Below are 22339 nucleotides of genomic sequence, written 5' to 3' on the forward strand. Positions count from 1 at the left end.
CTGCCCATTCAAGCAACTCTTAGAAATTCTGCTGAAGAATCTCCAGACTACCATCAGCTTGCTTCTAAATCTGGTGTTCACTGTCAATTACAAGAAATCCTCCCTCACTCCTTCTCAGGACCAGGTCTTCCTGGGGTGCAGGGTAAGGGTAGATCTAATGATGACGTTTCTACCCCTTTAGAAGGTGCAATATCTTGTAGCCTACTTTCAACAACTCCTACCGCTCACTTGTTTGACACCCAGGGATTTAGTCGCTCAGACTTCTGGGATTCATGGCATCCATTATTCCCATGCTACTCTTGGCCAAACTCCACAAAAGGAAATTTCAGTGGTATCTGAAATCTCCTGTGGTCACAGCATGCACAGCCTCTGGAATTTGTTCTTCCTTCCCTTCCTTGTCTAAAGAAAAAACTGCAGTGGTGGTTCAGCAAGTTTCACTGATCCCAGGTCTCCTTCTGCAGCCTCCTCTTCCTGTCCAGGAGTTGTTCATGGATGCCTTGGACCTGGGGTAGGGAAGCGACCTTGGGAAACCTGAAGGTCCAATGTCTTTGGTTCCCCTCTGTAAGGAAGGAACACATTCACATCAAAGAAATGAGGGCATTGATTTTTGCTCGTCAATCTTTCCAATCTTCTGTTCACCCAGTTCCCCTGAAGCTGCTCGGAGACAACACCACAGTCCTTTGGTATGTGAACAAACAGGGGGGAGAACAAAGTCTTTTCTGCTTTTCAGGTTGGCTGTTCAGTCTTGGGAGATTGCTTCCCAATCAAAAGTCACCTTACAAGTAGTCTACATTCCTTCAGCTCAAAATGTTCTGACAGACACTCTAAGCAGGTCCATAACTCAATCCCACGAACGGATGCTCCACAGAGATGTGTTTCTGGACATTCTGCACAGGTGGGGTACACCTCAACTAGATCTTTTTGCCTCCCCTCTGAACTGACAACTTCCACAATTTTGTGTCAGCATCCCAGGCCCTCTAGTATGGAAGGTGGATGCCCTTTCAGTGCCTTGGAAGGGGGAGTTTCTTTATGCATTCCCCAATTCCCACTTATTCAGAAAGTTCTGCTGAAGATTCAACAGGACAAATCAAAAATCTTGTCGATGACTCCCTTTTGGCCAGAACAGCATTGGTTCCCTCTTCTTCTGCATTTAGGCAAGGGCAGTCATCACAAGTTACCTCACAGGGTGGATCTTCTCACACAAGTCATGGGATCACTTATTCACCCACACTTAGTAACCCTGAACCAAACTCTTTGGGTGATAGGCTTCTGATCCCTTTTCGACATCTTTTCTGAGGACGTGCTTCTAGTCCTGCAGGGGACCAGGAAACCTAATGCTAAGAGATCCTACTTGTCCAAATGGAAGAGGTTCTCCATCTGGTTTCAAAAGAAACAGCTAGATCCATGTTCAGTGGATATCCCTCTAGTTTTGTCTTACTTGTGTGAGCTGCTTAAGGCCAGATTGGCAGATTCTTCTGTAAAACCTCACTTTTCTGCCATTTCTGCATGTCTGCCTCTTTCTCCTCCCTTAGCCTTTAGGTTAGAGGTTAAGCTTTTTCTGAAAGGTGTCCTTCATATCAGACTTTCCAGGAAACCTGTTCCTCCATACTGGGATTTGAAATTTGTACTGGAAAAACTCACCTAAGCCCTCTTTGGGCCTGCTGTCATGGCTTTCTTAAAGCATTGTGCTTGGAAGATTGTACTGCTGGTGGCCATCACTTCTGCTATGTGAGTCTCTGAACTCCAACCTTTAATGGTATCTCAGCCTTTCCTCATTTTCCACAAAGACAGAGTCTGTCTGCATACTAACCCCTCTTTCATGCCCAAGGTTGTTAATGTCCCGTAACCAATATATTAATTTACCTACTTTCTTTCCCTCACCTCAGAATTCCAGTGAAAGGGTGTTACATACCTTGGATGTGCATAGACAACTCAGATTTTACCTGAATAAAAACAAGTCCTTTAGGAAGTCAGAAAAACTTTTTGTTTCCTTTCACCCCAGGGTGTTGAGAAAGCCTGGGTCAAAACAGACAATTTCCTTATGGATTTCAAAGGCAGTTTCTTTCTGCTGCATTTTCCGTGGTGTAACTCTTTCTTCTTCAGTAAAAGCTCACTCCACTAGGGCTGTTGCTTCATCTGGGGCTTTTTTCAAGGAGTTGGACACTGCCTCCATCCTGGAGGCAGGTTTACCTTCAAATATCTGACAGTCACATCCTCAAAACTGCTGACGTGAACTGCAAACTACGAATTCCCAAAACCGCGAAAACTGAAGCACCAAATTACAAAACATGCCCCCTTTTTGACCCATGGTAGCAATTGTTTCAGCGTGGAGCGAACAAAAATGTCGAATTTCAATTTTTTTTCAACGTTTAGGGAAGTCAGTGGGACAGAATTCACGTAAATGGTTTGCGTATCTGCACATTCGAAGGATGTGCTTTCAAGTATATCAAGGTAAACCTTGGAGGCAGCTACATGGTCTTCTCTCCACACCTTTACCAAACATTACAAGCTGGATGGCATCTCCAGATCCAGAGCAGGGTTTGCCAGGGTTTGTGGGAGTTCCTGTGTTCTGTCCTCCCTTTCCCTTTCATGAGCTTTGCTACTCTCCCTCATGTTGTGAATACTGCAACATGGGAATAGAAGGACATAGAATAGTTGTGTAAAATCTTACCATAACTGTAGATGTCCTTCTCTTCCATGTTGCAGTAGTCTGTCCCACCCTCCTTCCCCCTTGGACCTTGTATTTCTCTGGGTGATGCTTGCCTCTCCCTTTTATCCTTGGACTGGTGTTGTGACTGGGGTATTAATTTCTGAGGATGGTATGCGTGGATGTCACTTTTATGGCATATGCTCCTTTCTGCCGTTGTCCAACATCCCATGTACCTTGCAATAGTAACAGTCTTTTTTATACTGGCCAGATGTTCAGGTCACCTAGGTGGAGAATCCCTAATGTTACAAATACTGCAACATGGAAGAGAAGGACATCTATTTAATTATTATCTATGTAATTATTAATGTTATGTAAGATTTTGCACAGCTGTTCTTTCTCCATGTTTTTGGTCTTTTTTCCGTCTTTCTGACACTCAATATTTCAAGTACCAACTTTTCAGTAGGGAGTCCTTCTATATCCTGATTGTTCACTGTTGTTGACACTTCTGCTCTCATCAGGTGCATAAGCATAGGTTCATAGGTAGGTACTAGGCTATCTGCCCGAGGGCATTTATAAGCCTAGCCAGAGTGTGTCGGCTTTCGTTGCCCCATTGATTAACTAACTGATCCTCTGTCAAGCAGAGCCAATGAAGTGATCCCAGGAGTGTATTTTCTGTTACCCATCCACTCGTCAAGGTTTCTTTTGAAGAGTGTTAGTGAGGGGCTCTGCCTGATGTAATTTGGAATTTTGTTCCAAAGCATGGGGAAGTCTCTGTGACAGAAATCTATCCCTCCAGCATGTTCTATTTATTGTTGTGGCGAGGTTTAGCTCACTAGAGTGCGTGGCTCACAGTGACTTGGATTTCTTTAGGTGGAGCATGTCCATCAATTCTGAGTTGGACATGGCTTTGTAAGTCAGGCAGAGATCACCTCTGAGTAAGCGATATGCCACTGAGTACAGCCGGAGTTTTTTCAGTCAGGCTGCATAGGACATATGTTTGAGACCAGTAATCCTCTTGGTGAGGTAATTTTGTGATCTTTCCTCTTGTGAGGTATATCCCAAATGGGGCACTGTACTCTATGATGGGTCTAATGAGTGACGAGTAGAGGGGCACTATAACCTCTTTATTTCTAGATGCGAACCCTTTAGTAATTAGATGGGCCACATAGAAGGATTTCCTAACTTCTTTGGCAATATGGTTGTCAAAGGAGAGATTACTATCTACTTGGGTCCCCAGATCTCTTATTACCTCTTCTGTATTAAGGGGGCTGCCACCTATGTGGTAATTCGTGGGTGTTTTGTTTTTCCCAAATGGGATGACTATGTATTTTTTGGCATTTAGCTTGAGGCCATGACTTTGACACCAGGTGTCCGTCTCAGTAAGGCCCTTTGGAGGATGTCCATGTCAGCCGGACAGTCAGTTGTGGCTCCCAGTTTGCAGTCATCGGAAGAGAGGATTTTCCCATTAGCAAACAGATCCAACACTAGTGTCACTGTACATTATCTGTCTTTAATAGAAAGTTAATCACTTGACCAGTGTAATGATTAGACCCTTCAGAAATACTTCTGAGGCAGACATCTGTGCACATCTGTGCAACAGCCATCTCTGTTAGTGCACATTGCATATCTTTAACAAGTACTTTAGTTCAATCTTCATTTCAAGAAAAAGGTGTCCTACATTAGACCTGCTCTTTAAGGTCATTCTGTCCCTTAAGCAGTGGCATACCAAATTGGGATGATGGGATTTCTCTGCCCTGGGAGCAGTCAGTGTGTGTGTGTGTGGGTGGGTGGGTGGGGGGGGGGGGGTTGCTGGTGAATGGTGCAGCTGCTTCAGGCTCAAGGTGTTAGGGGATGCAATTGATAAATGCCAATGGTGTAGCAGTGACATTTGTAAAGGTCACAGATGAAGTGCATCCTGATGGACCATGTCTGTGGTATTTTAACTGTAGCGGGCAACTTGTTACATTTGTAGCAAGAGGTTTGCTAGAGTTTTAGAGCAGAATGTTTTTTTTTTTGCTCCTTAACTAATCACATAGGATGTTGCATAATCTAGTTATGCAGCTGCCCTGAAGTCTTCCTTCTGCTCCCCTTCTTTCTCAGACCAAAAATATAAATGTAGCAGTTGGATTTTGAGAGACATGTCTGCACGGAGTGCGTTTTCTGCCTCCTTATTCCCATCGCAATTAGATGCTTCAAGTGATATATTGCAGAAGGATAGCCTTTTATTGCTTGCCTTTGTCTACTTTATTGTTCTTTGCAGATTGCACTGACAGACTTTGATATCTTGTCACACTACTAAAATATGAATCCATTTAAACTGTTTTATGAATATTTTATCTAGATCTGCACATATTTCCTTTCATGTGCATATTATGGCTTCTGTATGCAGTTGTATACTGTGGAATTTGTTTGTGTGGTCAAGTGCCCTTTGTGCTAATCATTTTTTTTAAAGCCCCAGATTAAGAAGTCCCTTACATGTCCTGAATTGTATTACTTTCAACAGACTTTCCTTCAAGAGGTCACCAAGTGACATAAGGTGGGTTCATTGATGGTAACAACTCAGCTACAGAGCACTGATGATCCCTAGAGAGGTTGAGACACCAGATACACACATGCATGTTTGTTTCTGTGTATGTACATCTGCACATGGTTTTCCTTGTTTGTTGCACCAAGAAACACTTTTCTAACATGTAATATGCCAGTTACTAGTGGAATGCCACTGGCTCAGTGCTGCGACCACTCCTGTTAGGAATAAACTGCTTTGAAGTCAAGGCTAATATGGAAGGCCTCTGGATGGCAAAGTTTTCCAACACATACAAGCTAGAGGCAATCATTGCATCCCCCAGTGATGTAGATATCCTTCAGGAGGGTCTAGATCAGACAAATGATTGGTGCCAGAACTGTGGCCTAAAACTAAATAATGTGAGAAAAGGCATTATCATACACTTTGGGAAGTCATGTGCCCCTGCAAATTACATCAGCAATAGCACACCCCTAAGAGTAGACTCAGAGGTGAGAGATCTGGGTACAGAGGTAGATAGATAGCCTGAACTTTGACTGCCATATGCCCTGAGTGGAGAGGAAGTCCTTCTGTGTGGCACAACTTGTAAGTAAAGGTGTGGCATACAGATCCATGGAAATTTTAGTCCAGCTGTACTCAGTCATCATTAGATAAATAATGAAGTAAAAGCACCATTTGGCATGTACTTGACTTGGCACTTAAAGCAGCTTGCGTGGCCTCAGAAGTTCCTCACAAAAAATAGATATAGGGTGTAAACAACATGTCCTATGCAGAAAGACTAAAAGCCCTATCTCTTTACTCTGTTTCTTACCGACTATTAAAGGTTGATCAATATCTGACTTACAGGGTACTCACAGATCAAGCCCCAATGGAGCTGCTACACATCCACAAGTCAAACAGCTCAAAGATCACCTGATTGAGGGATCTAAACTTAGTCAGTGACTCAAAAAAACATGCTGGAGAGACAGACATGTTTCAGAGATTGTCCCTTCTTTGGAACATGCTTCCTATTCACATTAACCAGAGCCCTTCACTAGCTGTCTTTGAACACAATTTGAATCAGTGGATGGGGATTTGCAAATCTGAGGCTAGCAGCTATGTTCCTTATGGATGGTGCAGTCTGTAATGTACTTAAGGCATAGGCACAAACCCATGCCATCCTCTTGCCCCTAGGGGCCATATATTTGGTAAAATCACATTATATTGGTTAGACTTGTAAAGGTTCTTAAGCAGTTAGCCTAGTAATCTCCTAGAAGCCTATTGAAGTTGAGTTAGTGAAATGCAAATCATGCTTTGCATTATTGGCCATATATAGTCATGTTTGCTAGTGTCATTAATGCTGGCACTTCTTTAAAAGGTTGTATGTTGAGAATAAAAATGGTTCATCTGTAGTTACCCAGGTAAGGGACAGAATAGCCAATGGACAATCTGCTTATTAAATGAAAGGATGAAGGCACAAAATATGTACCAGAAATCATTATCACTTCTTTAAATGCACAGGTGATATTTCTATCAGAAGACAAAGCATATAGGGTTTATTCTCCGAAGCACATGAAAGTAAAAGTAGTATTTCTCTTTTGTGCAATTTAATGTTGGAAGTTCATTTCTAACCTCTTTGCTAAGGAGATCACACGGGCTGACAGCACTGGAGAATATTTTTGATGTTTTTGTTGACTACATCAATATTACTTACACACACAGATATATAATATGTACATACACACACACACATATAATACACATACACACACAGTCGTGTGCATATATATTTATGTCCATTTTTATATGCATTGCTTGAGTGTGCATAGTTAACACATATTTGATAAATTTGCTGAAAACATCTTGCCTACAGGATTAAATTTTATGTTTTTCATGACGATTTTATCAAAGTCAAACTGCCTGATACCTGCACAATTTGGTTAATGATCACAGCGATAGCAGCGTTTCTGATAAGTGCCAGGCCAGCTGATCAGCTAAGCCAATCATGCCTCTTTCTGCCAGGAGGCCTGATTGGGAGATAAGATAGCAGAATTGTATTAACATGGGAACTGGTGAAACAAAGCCCCACTGCTGTAGATGTACAGATGGAGCTTGGGGGGGGGGGTGGACTTTGTTTCTTCAGATAATAGGAAAGGTCACGTTGGCTATTAGCAGTAGGCTTAGAAGTTGTTAATAATATTCAGTAGTGCGGGACGTGCTTGAATGGTCTGTTTGTATCTGTGACACCAAGCACATAACATGATGTGACAGTCTGCTATATTGAAATCCTTGTACTGCCAGATGTATTGCTTCCAGATTTGTTTACCTAACTACACTGGCTTTGGGTATCATTATGGTAAAATAATATATGAATGCTTCTTGAACTGTAGGAGACATTGTCCAAAACGTGTCAAGTGAATTTAAAACGTAAATGATCATAACTAGAAACTTGTAGAACTAAGGTGACTTCCACATATAGCAGGCTCAGTTTTATTCAGGTAATTGTTTTGCTGTTTGAACAGATGGTGGATAATTGGTGTAATTCTGTCATCTGAAGGGCAAGTTGTTGAACTTCTTTATTTCTAGACCAGGATTAAAAACGAATAACTGTTGTGAGGGTTGAGTATGTAAAAGAATTTATTTTGTATTGAAGAAAGGTAACAGCACAGTCGGAGTTAGAATAGTAATGCAGGGAGGTGTGAGATGCGTCATCAACAGCAGAGGGTGCTAGGGGCAACCCGCTCTGTATAAAAAGTCTTAGACTGTGCACAGTTGCACTGTTACAGACTGCCAGTTTACATGTTGAGTTCCAGTTCAAAACATTGTATTACAGTCTTGGGAACCAAGGAATCGCATGTGCATAGCTGCAGTTCAAGTAAACAGTATGCAGATAGTTGTAATGTGTCCCAACGTGCTGCTTAATGATGTATTGGAGGAGAAAGGCACAATATTTTACTTTAGTTGCCTTTGTTTTCCTTTGACCTGTCTGCAGTCAGGCTTTGTGTGTTAAGCCATCTGTCCTGTCTGAGTTCTTGTCTAGTCCTTCTTAAAATAAGGCAGGCACCTTTGTCCACTGCTGGCGTTTACCTCTGTTCTTTTTAGCATGATGTAATAGATTTTTCAATGTCAGTTCCACCTGACTCCAAATATTAAAAAAAAAGTACTTGGAGTGACTGCAGTGATCCATAAATATGCAAGCACTGAAGAATCTTTTAAATTTTCATTCTGAATGACAGTTGAACATTGAGGAGTTATTCCTAACTTGTTGCTCCAGATCATTAACTATAAAAACATATAAGCAAACAAATAACAGGAATGTTTACAAATAGTGGAGAGTTGGAAAGAGCTGTAATAAACTTGCAAATCTTTATACAGTGAGTTATTTTCTTTTCAGATTATGTTTCATCAGAAAACAGAGCTTCCTGTGGACATAATGTTTAGTATTATGTAGCATTATGTGTATTTTTTGTGAAACTTCAGTGGTTCCTTCTAGGCAGTGTCCTATTAATTATTTCTTACAAAAACATGTTGTAAAAGTGAGAGTTGCTGCTTTGTCCTGGGGGGATGTGAGAATGGTGACTCTTGCCTTTGCTTGGAAGGTTAGTTTATCTGTGGTTGCATGTTTTCTCTGGTGGGGATTGATACGCAGAAGATAGATGAGTGTTTTGACATGGAAAGTGTCAAGCAAACACTCTTATCTGTGAGACTTGGTATCCTGACCAAGAAGCCTGGAGATTAGTTTGACAGGTCTGGGTGGGAGCAGAAGGGAGAGGGACGAAGGCAGCTGATGCCTCTGTAGTGTATCACTTCATTCAGCAAATAAAACTCACAATGCAGTTTGGCATAATAACAGTGGATAACATATTTTTCAGATTTTTTTAAGTGTGTTGGGAATACTTGTAAAGTGTATTTCTGCTGAATACTGTGATTTTGCTAAAAGTAAACAGCATCTCTTTCATAAGGAAATTCATTATGTACATTAATAACAACAGTTTATTTCATGCAGTGGCTGTTTGGTTTATTTTAACACTGAGAAAGAATGTTAGCCCCCGTTTGTTAAAAGCAAAATTCTATAAATAGTGGCAGGCAGCTGGCTGACTTTACCCCTTACCCTGCCAGTAAAAGCAGGAAGTCAGTGTTGTGTCTTGCAGAAACTGTCAAGGACACTTGCAGTTGTTTTGATCCATTCTTGAGGATTGACTGTACAAAAGAAACATCACTAGGGAATGAAGGATCTTGCCCCGCCCAACCCAACACACGTTCTATTACCTTATGACTGACTGCATTTGGCAGAGCAGAGCATTAATATTTGTGCAGATGTTTCTGTCTAATCTATGCTTGATCTTTCCTAGTAGACCTTCCTCACAAAAAACTTTGAATTCAGAAGTGATAAGTAGAGTGTTGAAACTGTAATTTTGTATCCGTCCACCTTTCCTGTAGAGGGCAACCCTGAATGACATAGCCCATACCAATCAGGATAGGAGGGTGTAGGTAGTTGGATGGACAACTGAAAGTGAAACTGTCAGGATTACACTGCGTATGGCAAAGACAAGTCTTTGCTGCTCTTACTTCAGTCTGATGGGGAACACCTCCCCTGCAGTGTCCTAAAGTAATGCAAAAAATATTTTGGAAAGTTTGTGGAATGTCCCTTTTATTCATTCTCTCCACCCCCCTCCCCACAATTAACATATATTTCATAACACAAAAAATCCAGAAGGTTGCATAATATATGTCCTTCTTAAGTACTCAGATTTGACAGTTGGTCATTAGTGCAGCTGCTGTCCCATTTCCATGTGATATATACTCTTTCCACTCTCACTCTTGATCATTACTACATGTTTTATTTTATGTTTTGATAAACTAGGTGAGTAAACAAATTCAGGCAGACTGTAGTCAGTCAGGACTCAGGGATTTAATGGAACGCTGATAAGTTATGAAGGGTATATGACAGTGTATGCAAAACCATAAAATGTAAATTGTAATAAAATATATAGGAACTATTCCTCTCAATTGCCTTGGTTTAAAAAGTTTGCAGTGAGCCACGATATGCTTGCTTGTCTTCTAAACCACATGCAGCAGACTGCAGAGTGAGGCTGTAGATTCACAGTATAGGTCCTACTGTAGTTTCTAAACCTACCTTTGCACTGCAGTATGCAGTGCGTAAACTCCTGAGCAGCACTTTCCCCCAGTCAGGAAATATTTTGGTCATCATCTTCATATTTAAAATTAACTGCAAATTTTGCATTTTCCTGTCACTGAGGAAAAACAAGGAAGTGTCTGTTGCATCCATAGACATTAATGGGTGCACCACGGCACATGCACACAGGTGCCCCATTAAAGTCTATGGACCTAGCTCATGTTACCCTGTAGTAATGTTACAACTGGTAAAGCTAAATTTTTTGGGGCCATGGTTCAATAAAAAGTTTATAAAGCTTTTTATTAAAAAATGGCCCAAAAAAGAAAGGAAGACGATGAAAAAAACTACATCGCAGCATTTTACTTATCGAATGCCACAACGTATGTAGAAATGCTGGCAAATCACTTTAAGTCTTTGTTATGAGTAAGATTTGGGGAAGAACTGGAGGAAGAAAAATAATGAGTTGCACATGCAAAGTGGCTTAAGGGAAATACTGGGGGCTCATTATACTACATGTTGTATTTCTGGTCACTGGACTGGTTTAAAGGACCATATTCAGTACAAAATTAAGTAAATTTTATGTGACACAGAAATAGGATGACAGAATATTATATGGTATTCAGTTCAGTGACTGTGCCTAACAGGACACTCAATCTAAAAAGCAGGAGTTACAAAGTTAAAAAAGAATTTAACAGAAATTAGAGGAGTCTTTAAGGTAAAACCAGTTGTTAAAGAGTTCAGTGGTGATGTATTGCATTCATAGCATCAGCATATAGATAATATTTAAACAGCACATAAACATTTTGGAGGTACTTGTAGCATACGTGTATTCATCAATGTAAGTTATCAGTGGCTGTTGCTATGCTATAGCATGAAAGTATAGAAGGATGAACCCTGAGAGTTGTACATCCCTGAAATTTAGTTCCAAAAGAAGTGGAAGAGACTGAGCACCACTGGAGGGGTTTGAACAGTAGCAGTGACATGCTGGCTTGTGAGAATTTCTATTTCTTTTGGTTCACTTACTCCATTGAAATTCACATACTTCTAATTCTTATGAATGTTGCACATTTATTCGTCTTCTTAATGTTGTTTAAATTGTTTTTCTGTTGAAAAATGTATTTTTCTTAAATGAGCAGTAAAATGTGTTCATAAACTAATTCTTATGTATTATATACTGAATATTTTGTGCAACATATAGCAATTGCTTTTACTTTGTATTATACCCTTTCCCCAGACTGAGACAGAAGAGAGTCTTTTGTTGTCAATGCTCTACCAATTTAATAAATACAAGCAAATAAAATGAATAAGTAAATACAATTATATGATGTAGAAAGTGCACAGAAAAAATGCTTACAGGTATTCTTATTATTATTTATTTTTATTTTTATTTTACATTTGTTGACCAGGCTAGTCTAACTGGATACATGTCCATTTTCAGTAGAGGCCCGGGGAGAAAAGCTCCGAGCAGCAACAATGACAAGGAAATACAATAAAGTATAATTAAAAATAAAATAAAATGTATTACAAAATTAACATTAAAAGGTAGTTATACAGTGTTATTTAGCAAATTTAGGCTAGAATCAAATACTATGAGAACAGAAGATAGATAAAGGAAAACAAATTTTTTTTTTTTTTTGGAAAAAGAGCACGAGGGGGCAAGAGATATCAGTCAGGTTTGGAGCAGGGACAAAGCCAGTGGGATTTAAGATATTCTTTAAGGTTCTTCTTAAAAAGTAGAGTAGAAGTAAGGTTGGAAAGTTCAGAAGGAAGATGATTCCAGCTCTTTCCTATGGTGTTTGAGAAGAGTGAGTCCCCAGCTTTGTTGTTGGATTTAATGGAAGAGATTTGAAGTTTATTTGCTGAGCGTAGAGTTGCAAGATTTTTGTAAGGGGAGATGAGATTAGTGAGGACTGGGGTATTTTTAGGGTAGTAGAGGATCTTTTGGGTGATAACAAGTTGTTGAAAAAGTAATTGGTTCTGTAGTTCTAACCAACCCAGCTGTTTGAGGTTGTGACAATGATGTGTTCTAAATGGGGTACCAGAAGCAAATCTGGTTATGTTATTATAACAGGTGGAGAGTTTGGTAAGGTTGGTTTTAGAAAGATTAGTATAGATAGCAGAAGCATAGAACAGGGTGGAGATTAGGTGGGTTTGGGCTATAGTGTTTCTGGCTGCAGGGGTAAGGAAGGATTTGATTCTATATAAGGTCCCTAGTTTTTTGATTACCGTATTTATAGTGGAATTAATATAGTCATTGTAGCTAAGGTTGTTGTCTATTGTAACACCTAGAAGACGGGTTGTAGTATCAGGGGATATGATGGTTCCATTGTTAGAGGTTACTGTGAAGTGCAGTTGAGGTGTCTTGTGAGTAGGAGAAAAAAGCAATAATTTAGTTTTCTTGGGGTTGAGCAGAAGGCAGTGTTTTGTGAACCAGTTTTCAACACAGTTAAATACTGTTTGGGTGAGGCACTGGAGAGAGGTTATAGACTTGGCTGAGCAAATTAAGGTGGAGTCATCTGCATACTGTATGCAGGTGGCTTGAGAAATACTAGTATGTAGGTCATTAATAAATAAGGAAAATAAAAGTGGCCCTAAGATAGAACCTTGTGGTACTCCAATGTTTACAGGCAGGGATGAAGAAATATTCTTGTTCCAGAGAACTGCTTGCTGTCTATTTTCTAAATAGGATTTAAACCATTGTAATGCTTGTGGGTCTAGTGAATGGGCTTTTAGAGTGTCAATAAGTATGGGATGGTTCACCATATCAAAAGCTTTAGAAAGATCAATAAATAGAGCAGAGGAAAAGGTGTTATTGTTACGGTTTTGTTTATAGAATCAGAGAAGGATAGCAGGGCAGTTGTTGTGCTATGGTAAGGCCTAAAGCCATGTTGACAATCTGCAAGTAGATTATTTTGTAGTAGGTGGTCAAGCAGTTGTCTGTGTATACATTTCTCCATTATTTTAGCTAATGGAGAGAGTAAGGCAATAGGTCGATAGTTGGAGAGCTCAGTTGATGAGCCACCTTTGTGTAAAGGGATTATATGGGAGATCTTCCATAGAGAGGGGATTTTGCTTTCTGAAATTGTTCTATTTATAAGTATGGAGATAGGGTAGGCAATGGCTTTAGCTGCAGTTTGCAGGTATTCAGCTGGAAGACAGTCAGCAGAAGGGGTGCATGGCTTGAGCTTTTGAAGGAGGTTGCAAATGAGGGATGTAGGTACAGGATGTATATGGAAGGTAGGTGAGGGGGTATTAGGTGTTATTAATGGGAGAGTGGAAGTGGATGGTAATGTGTTAGATAGGGATAGAATAGCTTCAGTACAATAGTTGTTAAAGGCATCAGGAATCTGGTTAGAGTTATTAAGGTTGAAACCTATAGGGTCATTTTTAGGGTGTCCTGGTTGAAGAAGTTTGTTAATGCCAGACCAGAATTTTTGAGGATGTTGTTGGTGAGTTTGTTGTAGGTGGAGGTAATAGTCTTTTTTGTCTTTAAGAATGTCCTTCTTGGTGGCATTTCTTAATTGTTTAAAGTAGAGGTGATCTGTTGGATTTCTGTTGGATTTCTGGAGGTTCGCCATTTAGCCCAAATTTTATTTCTGAGAAGGATCTTTTGCCTAGTTGCCTTTGTGAACCAGGGGGCAGTTTTGGTTCTTATGCGGGAAGAGCGATAGGGGGCATGATAGTCTAGTATTTGGAGAAATCTAGTATTAAAGTAGATTACTGCTTCATCAAGTTCAAGATGAAGCATAGGTGACCAGTCACATGCTTTCAGTTCGTTTTGGAAGCTCTCTGGGTTAAAGTATTTTTTGGAGCGGGAAGTTTTAAAAGTATTTATGTTGGGGCTATAAGTTTTTTGTTTGATTATATAAGTTAGCATGTGGTCACTGATATCATTTGGGAAAGTTCCTGGTTTATAAGAATCAAGATGACTATTTAGAAGGACCCAGTCTAGGATGGTTTCTTTGTTGTTTGGTTTATGGATTCTAGTAGGAGTGGTCATTATTTGTGTGAATCCATATAGATTTATATGGTTGGTAGGACTGGGAGAATTACAGGTTGTCCAGTCTATGTTAAAGTCACCTAAGACGATAGTTTCTTGGGGTAGGTGTGAAGAGAGATAACTAAGTATGTTTTCAAGAGTATTGATGTTATTTCCAGGGGGGAGATAAGTGCAAATTAGATAGATAGATTTAGAGTTATTGATTTGTAGTTTTGCAGTGAAGGTTTCTGAGTTGGGAGCTGAGGGAAGTAGCAAATTGAAGGGTGAAAGTTGGAGTTCAGATTTATACAAAATGGCTACTCCACCACCCTTTTTGGCTTTGCGGTCACATCTCAGGATGTTATATCCTGGAGGGGTAATTTCCTGGTCAAGAGTAGAGGGCTTTAGCCATGTTTCTGAAATACAGAAAATATCAAATGAGTGAACATCTAACAGTGCATGTAGGTGGGAAATTTTATTGTTAATGCTACGGATGTTTAGGTGAGCTATCAGGAGGGAATTAGATGGTCTGTGTGGTATAGAGATATGTGAGGTAGGTAGGTTGAGAGTCTTTATGGTAGTGTCAGTATTGGGGCCTGGAATGGGATGAATGTCACCATCTAGTAGTGGGTGTGGTAGAGGATGGTGTACAAACTTTTGGATTTTGTCGTAATAATTTGTGTTTTTTTTTTATAAGGATGTAAGTAATATGAGTAGTTCTATGGAACTTTGGAAGTACATAGATGGAGGTAGAGGTTATGTTACTATGGTTGAGAGAGTTATTAAGAGAGATTGAAAGAGTTCCATGGAGGGGGTGGAGATGTTCAAGAAGGGAAACATGTTTAAAGGAGGTTAATGAGTAAGGTATTGTAAGAGAAGCAAGAATTGTAGTTAAGAGTAGTATATATGGGTAGAAAGATTTATGTGCTGGGTCCATTTAGAGGTATAGATATATAGTTTGAATAAGAAGGTAAGAGGAGTGAAGTACGTAAGGGAAAACGAGGGAGAAGGAGAAAGAGTAGTGTGGGGTAGAGTAGGTGGAAGGATAAGGGTACTGTTAATTGAAGTAAGATGGATTTAATAGATTAGCTGATAATGTCAAACATATTACAATGCACTCTGGTAACTATGCAACTAGACTGCTTCAAATATCTCTTTTTTTTTCAGTACATTTTGTGTTTCTAAAATGAGGTAGAAGTACTGGCTGTGTCATAGTCATCAAAACAGGGATGCAAATGATCAGTGGTAACATAATGTGATTTTTTTAAGAACCTATTTACAGTGACAAGATTGGAGGCCTGGTGGAAGTGGGGCCACTAAGAGTACCCTAACATAAAACTTAGAAAAAAGCAATATTAAAATAATACCGCTAAATTATTTGCAAAATGTTTAAATTTCAGAGCATCTTTTTATTAAAAATATGACCCTTTTTCAGCTGTTTGCCATGTTCATGGTCTGCATGCATTTTAAGTACATTTTTGTCACTTTACTTGCTTCATTTTTGATGTTTGTATTGTGCAGCAGTTTGTTGTCGTCCCCTGTACTTCCTGACCCTTTATTATTACCTAGGTGGTTGATTTTATTCTGAGTTAACCATTTTCAGGCAAAATGCCTGCAACAGAGCAGAATCTGTGCACAGATTCACTTAACAAAGCAGTGCACATTTGTGTAGTCACTTTAAGTTGAAAATAGTGAACTCGTAGTATGACCTTAAATGCAAAACCATACGATATTATGAAAAGACTTACCCATTTTCCTGAGGTATGCAAATTTGGAGCTTATTTTTATATATAAAGAAGTATGTGTATGTTGTGGGGGATACCTCTTGCAGAAAATGACATTTATTTATTTATTTTTTCTCTCTTCACATTCTTATCAACATTGACTTAGAAGAATGGTTGATATTTTAACAGAATTTGTAAATGTGATGCTTAGTCCTGTAGCACCATGGCTGAGATGACCCTTGAAAATGTGGGTGGGACAATAAATAGTGAGACTGATAATGTTTTGGAAAGGAGAGTGAGTTTTTATGGCAAAGAGAATCTACATCTACACAAAATAATGTCTGCCATAGTTGCACTACTTTCCAAAGTAGGTAATTTTTTTTTCTCATTTGGTTTTAATCTCATTTAGTTCAACTAGACTGACCCTTTAGTGTGCACACTGAAGTTCCTGTATGATCACTCTGACTGTAGTCTACTCTATGTAGGAGGGACAAATCATTATCATATTTATCGTCTCAATCTCTTCCATGTATTAATACATTTTGTTCATAAATGTTAAAAAAACAGAAGAGGTCTTAATATTAACTTGTGGGTCTGTTTTCAGAGACTGATTTGGTATTTTATTTATTTGTTTTATTTTACATTTGTTGACCAGGGTAGTCCAACTGGATGTATGTCCATTTTCAGCAGAGGCCCAGGGAGAAAAGCTCCAAGGGTAAGCAGATACAGCATTACATAATACCAGCATTACATATTACAAACAGACTATTTACAGAGATTACATAAGTAAACAAGTTAAACAAGTTCCACAGGTTACAGTTAATCCTGAGCACAAGTCAGGATTAAATTAAATTACACAGTAAACTGGTTAACAGATTTTTTACACATTCTAGAGAGAGTTAGCCAGGCTTGATACATTGACATTGCTAGTTAAGTGACAAATGTTGTTTGTGTCTATTTTTAAATTGACCTAAGGTGGAAAGTAAGGTAATATCAGCTGGAAGAGAGTTCCAGGATCTACTTACAGAGTTTGCAAAGAGAGAATCACCGGCTGTGTTATTAATTTTGCTAGTCTGAATTAGTAGTTTGTTAGAGGATCGAAGCGGTCTAGGATTGTTATAGGGGGTGATAATATTTTTAAGTGGAGGAGTATTGTCCGGATTATAGAGGATTTTATAGGTCATAATCAGTTGGTTATACTGGATTAGGCTGGGTAGTTCAAGCCACCCAAGCTGATTTAGATTGATGCAATGATGTGTCCTAAAAGGCAGCCCAGTGGCAAACCTGGCAATGTGGTTGTAGCAAATTGAGAGTTTGTTAAGGACAGTCTTGTTTAAATTCGAGAGTAGAGGGGATGCATACAGAAGGGTTGAAAGAAGGTGAGAGCAAGCTATGGCAATTTTAGCTGGTGGGGTTTGGAAGGCTTTTATTCTGTAAAGTGACCCTAGTTTTTTATTGATGGTTTTGATAGTTTGGTTAACATGTAGGTCAAATTTTAGATTATTGTCTATGATGACACCTAATAGTTTTGTAGATGGGTCAGGGGAGATTATTGTGCCATCACTTGATTTTATGGTAAAGGTGAAAGCGGTAGACCTACGTGTTGGTGAAAATAACAGCATTTTAGTTTTTTTGGGATTTAGGATCAGACGATGTTCAGAAAGCCAGTTTTCTATTGTATTAAATGTGGTTTGGGTAGCTGACCATAACTCTACTGGAGATGTGACTGAGCAAATCAGAGTAGAGTCATCAGCATATTGGATACAGCTGACTTTTGGGATGACAGTATAAAGGTCGTTAATGAAGATGGAGAACAGCAAAGGCCCTAGTATAGAGCCTTGTGGTACTCCAAGGGTGTTAGGTAGAAGGTTAGAGAGTTTGTTCTGCCAGAGGACAGCCTGCTGTCGACCATTCAGGTAGGATTGAAACCATTGGAGGGCTCCAGTATCTAGACAGAATATTTGCAGGGTGTGGATTAAAAGTTGGTGATCAACCATATCGAATGCCTTGGAAAGATCCAAAAAGAGGGCTGAGGATATATAATTATTGTTGCGATTATGGTTTATGGTGTTAGTAAAGGCTAGGAGGGCTGAAGTAGTGCTGTGATGAGGACGGAAGCCATCTGAGTGTCTGCCATAAGGCGATTTTGGATTAGGTGGTGCATGAGTTGTCTATTAATACATTTTTCCATAATCTTTGCAAGTGGAGAGAGTATAGCTATTGGCCTATAATTGGTGAATTCAGTAGAGCTGCCTCCTTTGTGAAGTGGGATTACATAGGATATTTTCCAGATGGTGGGAATTTTAGCTTCTACTATGGTTCGATTGATTAGTATTGAGACGGGGTAAGCAATAGCATCAGCTGATTTTTGTAGGTACTCGGCAGGGAGTTGATCAGCAGAAAGTGTAGTGGGTTTTAATTTTTTGATCAAGGTACGGATAAGTGAAGTGGCGACTGGTTGGAAGCTGAACGCGAGTAGGTTTCTAGGGGTGCTACTTTCAGGACCAGGGGAGCTAGGAGGTAGTTGGCTAGCTAGAGCTTGAATTGTCTCAGTAAAGAATTGGTTAAAACTATCAGAAACATCTTCAGGAGTTTTATCAATAGTAGCAGCAGGGATTGGGGTTGAAGTTTGTCCAGGATGTAGTAGATTATTTAAACCTGCCCTAAACTTCTGAGGGTTATTTTGATTTACTGTCTGTAAATTACAGTAGTATTGTTTTTTGTCTTGTAAAATTGATTTTTTGGTTTCTTTCCTGGATTGCCTGTATTTAATGTGATCTTGAGGGTCTTTAGAAGAATGCCATAAAGCCCATGCTTTGTTTCTAAGGGTAATTTTGAGTTTAGACTCTATAGAAAGCCATGGTGCAGTTTTTGTCTTGGTTCTCTTTGAACGAACAGGTGCATGCAAGTCAAGGATCTCAAGGAATTTGTTGTTAAAGTATGCTACTGCTTCCTCTAAGGGGAGGTGTTTTAGAATAGACCAATTTCATGAGTTTAGTTCTTGTTGGAATTTGGCAGGGTCAAAGTTGTCATTGTTTCTAACCTTTCTGAGTAAGGGTTGTTGGGAATTAATGGTTTTGTGCTTAATTACATATGTGAGAAGGTGATCGCTTAGGCCATTAAGGAGGGTACCAGAGGTGTACAGTTGGGGGTGACTGTTTATGAGTACCCAGTCAAGTATACTTTCTTTTTGGTTGGGTTTACCTATCCTAGTAGGGGTGGATATGATTTGTGTAAATGCATGCAGGTTAATATGGGTGGTTGGGAATTCTGAGGAACAGGTGCCCCAGTCTATGTTAAAGTCTCCAAGTAGTAGGGTTTCTTGGGGGTAGTGACATGATAGCTAGTGCAGGATATCTTCAAATGTAGATATATTGTTACCTGGGGGAATGTACATACAGATGATATTAATGCATTTATTTTTATTAAGTTGCAATTTGGTCTCTGAGTTATTAATCTGAGGAGGTTGTATTACATCTATGGTGACATTCAACTCAGATTTATAGAGTACAGCTACCCCACCCCCCTTTCTCGAAGCACGATCCAGCCTGTGTATGTTGTACCCAGGTGGTAACACTTCATTGTCTTTAGTGTTAGGTTTTAACCAGGTTTCAGATAAACAGAGAATCTCAGGGGAGTGGACATCCAGAAGTGCATGCAATTCATGTACCTTGTTATTAATGCTTCTAATATTGAGATGACAGACTAGGAGAGAGTTAGTTGGCCTATTAATTTTTTGGTTTGTAGCTTAGATTGTAAGTAGAGGAGGTATGTGTATCTGAAGTGAGTGGGCCAGGGTTGGGGTGAATATCACCACCAAGTATTAGGTTGAGTCTATACTTGGTGATGAACTTCAGAAATTTGTTTTAGTTTGTGGTAGTGTTTGGATCTAGAGCTAATGTACCTGGGGTTGAGATGTTGATAGACTGAACAAGATGTTGGATATGATCTGGTACTGTAAGTATGGTTGAAGGTGGAAGGATTTACAGCTGGGGTGATAGTATGGCCTTTTGGGACCTGAAATCCCGTGAGAAACTAGTTTTCATACAAGGTAAGGAGGTATGGTGTGAACAAGAGGGGTAGTAAAGAGGAGTATATCATTATCTGTGATTCAGCTAGTGAGTTAAGGAACTGTTTTACCTGGTGATGCAACACCAGAAGATAGAGTGGTGAGGTAAAGGTACTGGAAGGGGGATGGGAGAATGCCAGATGAAAGCTAATAGGTGCTATTAAAATGTAGGTAGTAGAATGGGGGTGGGTGGAACTGTCCCAGATGAAAGCAGATAGGATCTAGAAAGTGGGGGAGTGGCTATAGTACTATAAATTTAGAGGTACTGGGGCGGGAGGTAATTGGGGGCAGGGAGGGGAGCGAAGAGAGCCCGAGCGTAGCAGGGCTATTGCAGTTTACAGGGTTTCCTAAGGTGTCCTAAAGCTATAAGGTAAGTATTACAGCTCTTAATGTAAGAGTCAATTTACTTCAGTTACAGGGGAAGGAGGCAACCACTCAAGTAGAAACAAAGAGCCCTATGGCTGACCAATATGGTGACCTGCTTAATTACAAAGCACTGTAAGTGAAAGCTTAACAAATGCTTTTTGTGTGTGCAACCTACTCTGTTTTAATGTTGAGAGAAACTGATTACAGTCCTGTAGACACCGTTTTGTAGGGAACTGTAGAGTTCAATCTGTTTAAATGTTGAGAGAAACTGATTGCAGTCCTGTAGACACCATTTTATAGGGAACTGTAGAGTTCAATCTGTTTAAATGTTGAGAGAAACTTATTGCAGTCCTGTAGACACCGTTTTGTAGGGAACTGTAGAGTTCAATCTGTTTAAATGTTGAGAGAAACTGATTGCAATCCTATAGACACCGTTTTGTAGGGAACTGTAGAGTTCAAACTAAGTCACACCAGGTCAGCCAAGGGGGAAGAGAGAGGGAAATCCTAAGCACCTAGATTTGAAAAATGGTATTGGGTTTTATCAGGCAACAGTTATGCATGACTTCATATTTTGCTGTGGAACTAGGCTTTATCTTTTGTCTAAAGCCAATTGTTTTGAGGTGTTCACCAAATCAAATGCTTTTGAAAAGTCAAAGAAGATGGCAGCTGTGTATTTTCTGTCCTAATGTAAGGGAAGGCAATTCAGAAGGTAGATAGTTGTTGGTGTGTGTGTGTGTGTGTGTGTGTGTGTGTGTTTACAACTACATGAATAACTAGTTTCATACCACATCATTCATACACTACTTTATTTCCTGTTGCACCTTTGCTGCTGTTTCTGATTCTTCATGTAAAATTACTCTCAATCTGAACAAATGACATCAGATTTTGACAACATTTGTATTACCTGCTGTAGCTGAATTGCATTTCAAGATCCGCAACACTGGAACTACTTATTAAAGTAATCAAAATCTCACAACTTTATTCTTTCCATGTGTTTGTAAAAGCTGTAACTAACAGTAGGGTGTGGACTATGATGGGGTTTCTCTCTTGTAGGTTTGATCACTTGGGCTGTGTTCTTCAACTTATTATGTTTGAGTTTATACCAGAGTAACCCACACAGTGACATGCCTGATTGGTCTTAAAAGTGCAGTATCTGTTTGAAGTATGTTTTCAAACCCCATACAACATAAAATGGTGCATCTTTTATATGTGCCATAAAATGCCCTTATTTTTCCTACTTTTTATAGCCCCTTGTCTCCATGGGTATTTTATGTTGTATGGAGTGTCTATTAACGTATTTGATGTCCTATAAGTCATCTCAGTTTTGTGACCTACACTTGGGCGCAGTATAGTGACACACAAGTCAATAAAGTAAAAAATTTCAGGTTGCTAGTCTTTTGTAACAATTTCACTAACTTGAAGTTTACTTTTGCTGTGCCTTATTTCTTTGCTAGTTTAAAGTTGCTAAGCAAAATGTGTGTGAAATAATTTTAAATGTTTCCTTTGTTATGCTTATAGTCAGTTGTGTTTGTCTTCCAGTTCTGAATTCAAGCTAGCAGTTCAAATACCTGTGTATATGGCACCATGTCTCTTCTTTTTAGCACTCCCAAGTACTGCCCAGTCCCCTCTTTTAACCTTGGTATGCTCCTTTACTTCATCCTTACCTCTTCCCTTAATGTCTTCTAAGACTCACGATTGTTTATGTGGGACCCTGCCATCCTAATTTCTGTTGGAATTTTCCTGTTATGTCCTATAATTTCATATGTGACACTGACAAGCTTGTCATTCAGAATGCCATGATGGTAGTTCCCTTTTTCTTATCTGGGTACATTCTGAGTTTTGTCACCATGAATTCCTTGCTGTGTGCCAGTCTATAGGTCCAGTGATTTGCATAGTGTTCTGAACGCCGCTTCT

The 22339-nt window shown here is 39.5% G+C and overlaps 1 protein-coding gene across 1 annotated transcript in view; it reads left to right on the forward strand.

The window, feature by feature from the left end:
* Positions 1–22339, forward strand: part of ZFPM1 (zinc finger protein, FOG family member 1) — a 1358773-nt gene that overhangs the window by 1049503 nt on the left and 286931 nt on the right. The gene's annotated exons all lie outside the window — the stretch shown is intronic.

The sequence above is a fragment of the Protopterus annectens genome, chromosome 8.part1 (genome assembly GCF_019279795.1).
Source record: "Protopterus annectens isolate FY-2018-M chromosome 8.part1, PAN1.0, whole genome shotgun sequence".
Classification (NCBI taxonomy): Eukaryota; Metazoa; Chordata; order Ceratodontiformes; family Protopteridae; genus Protopterus; species Protopterus annectens.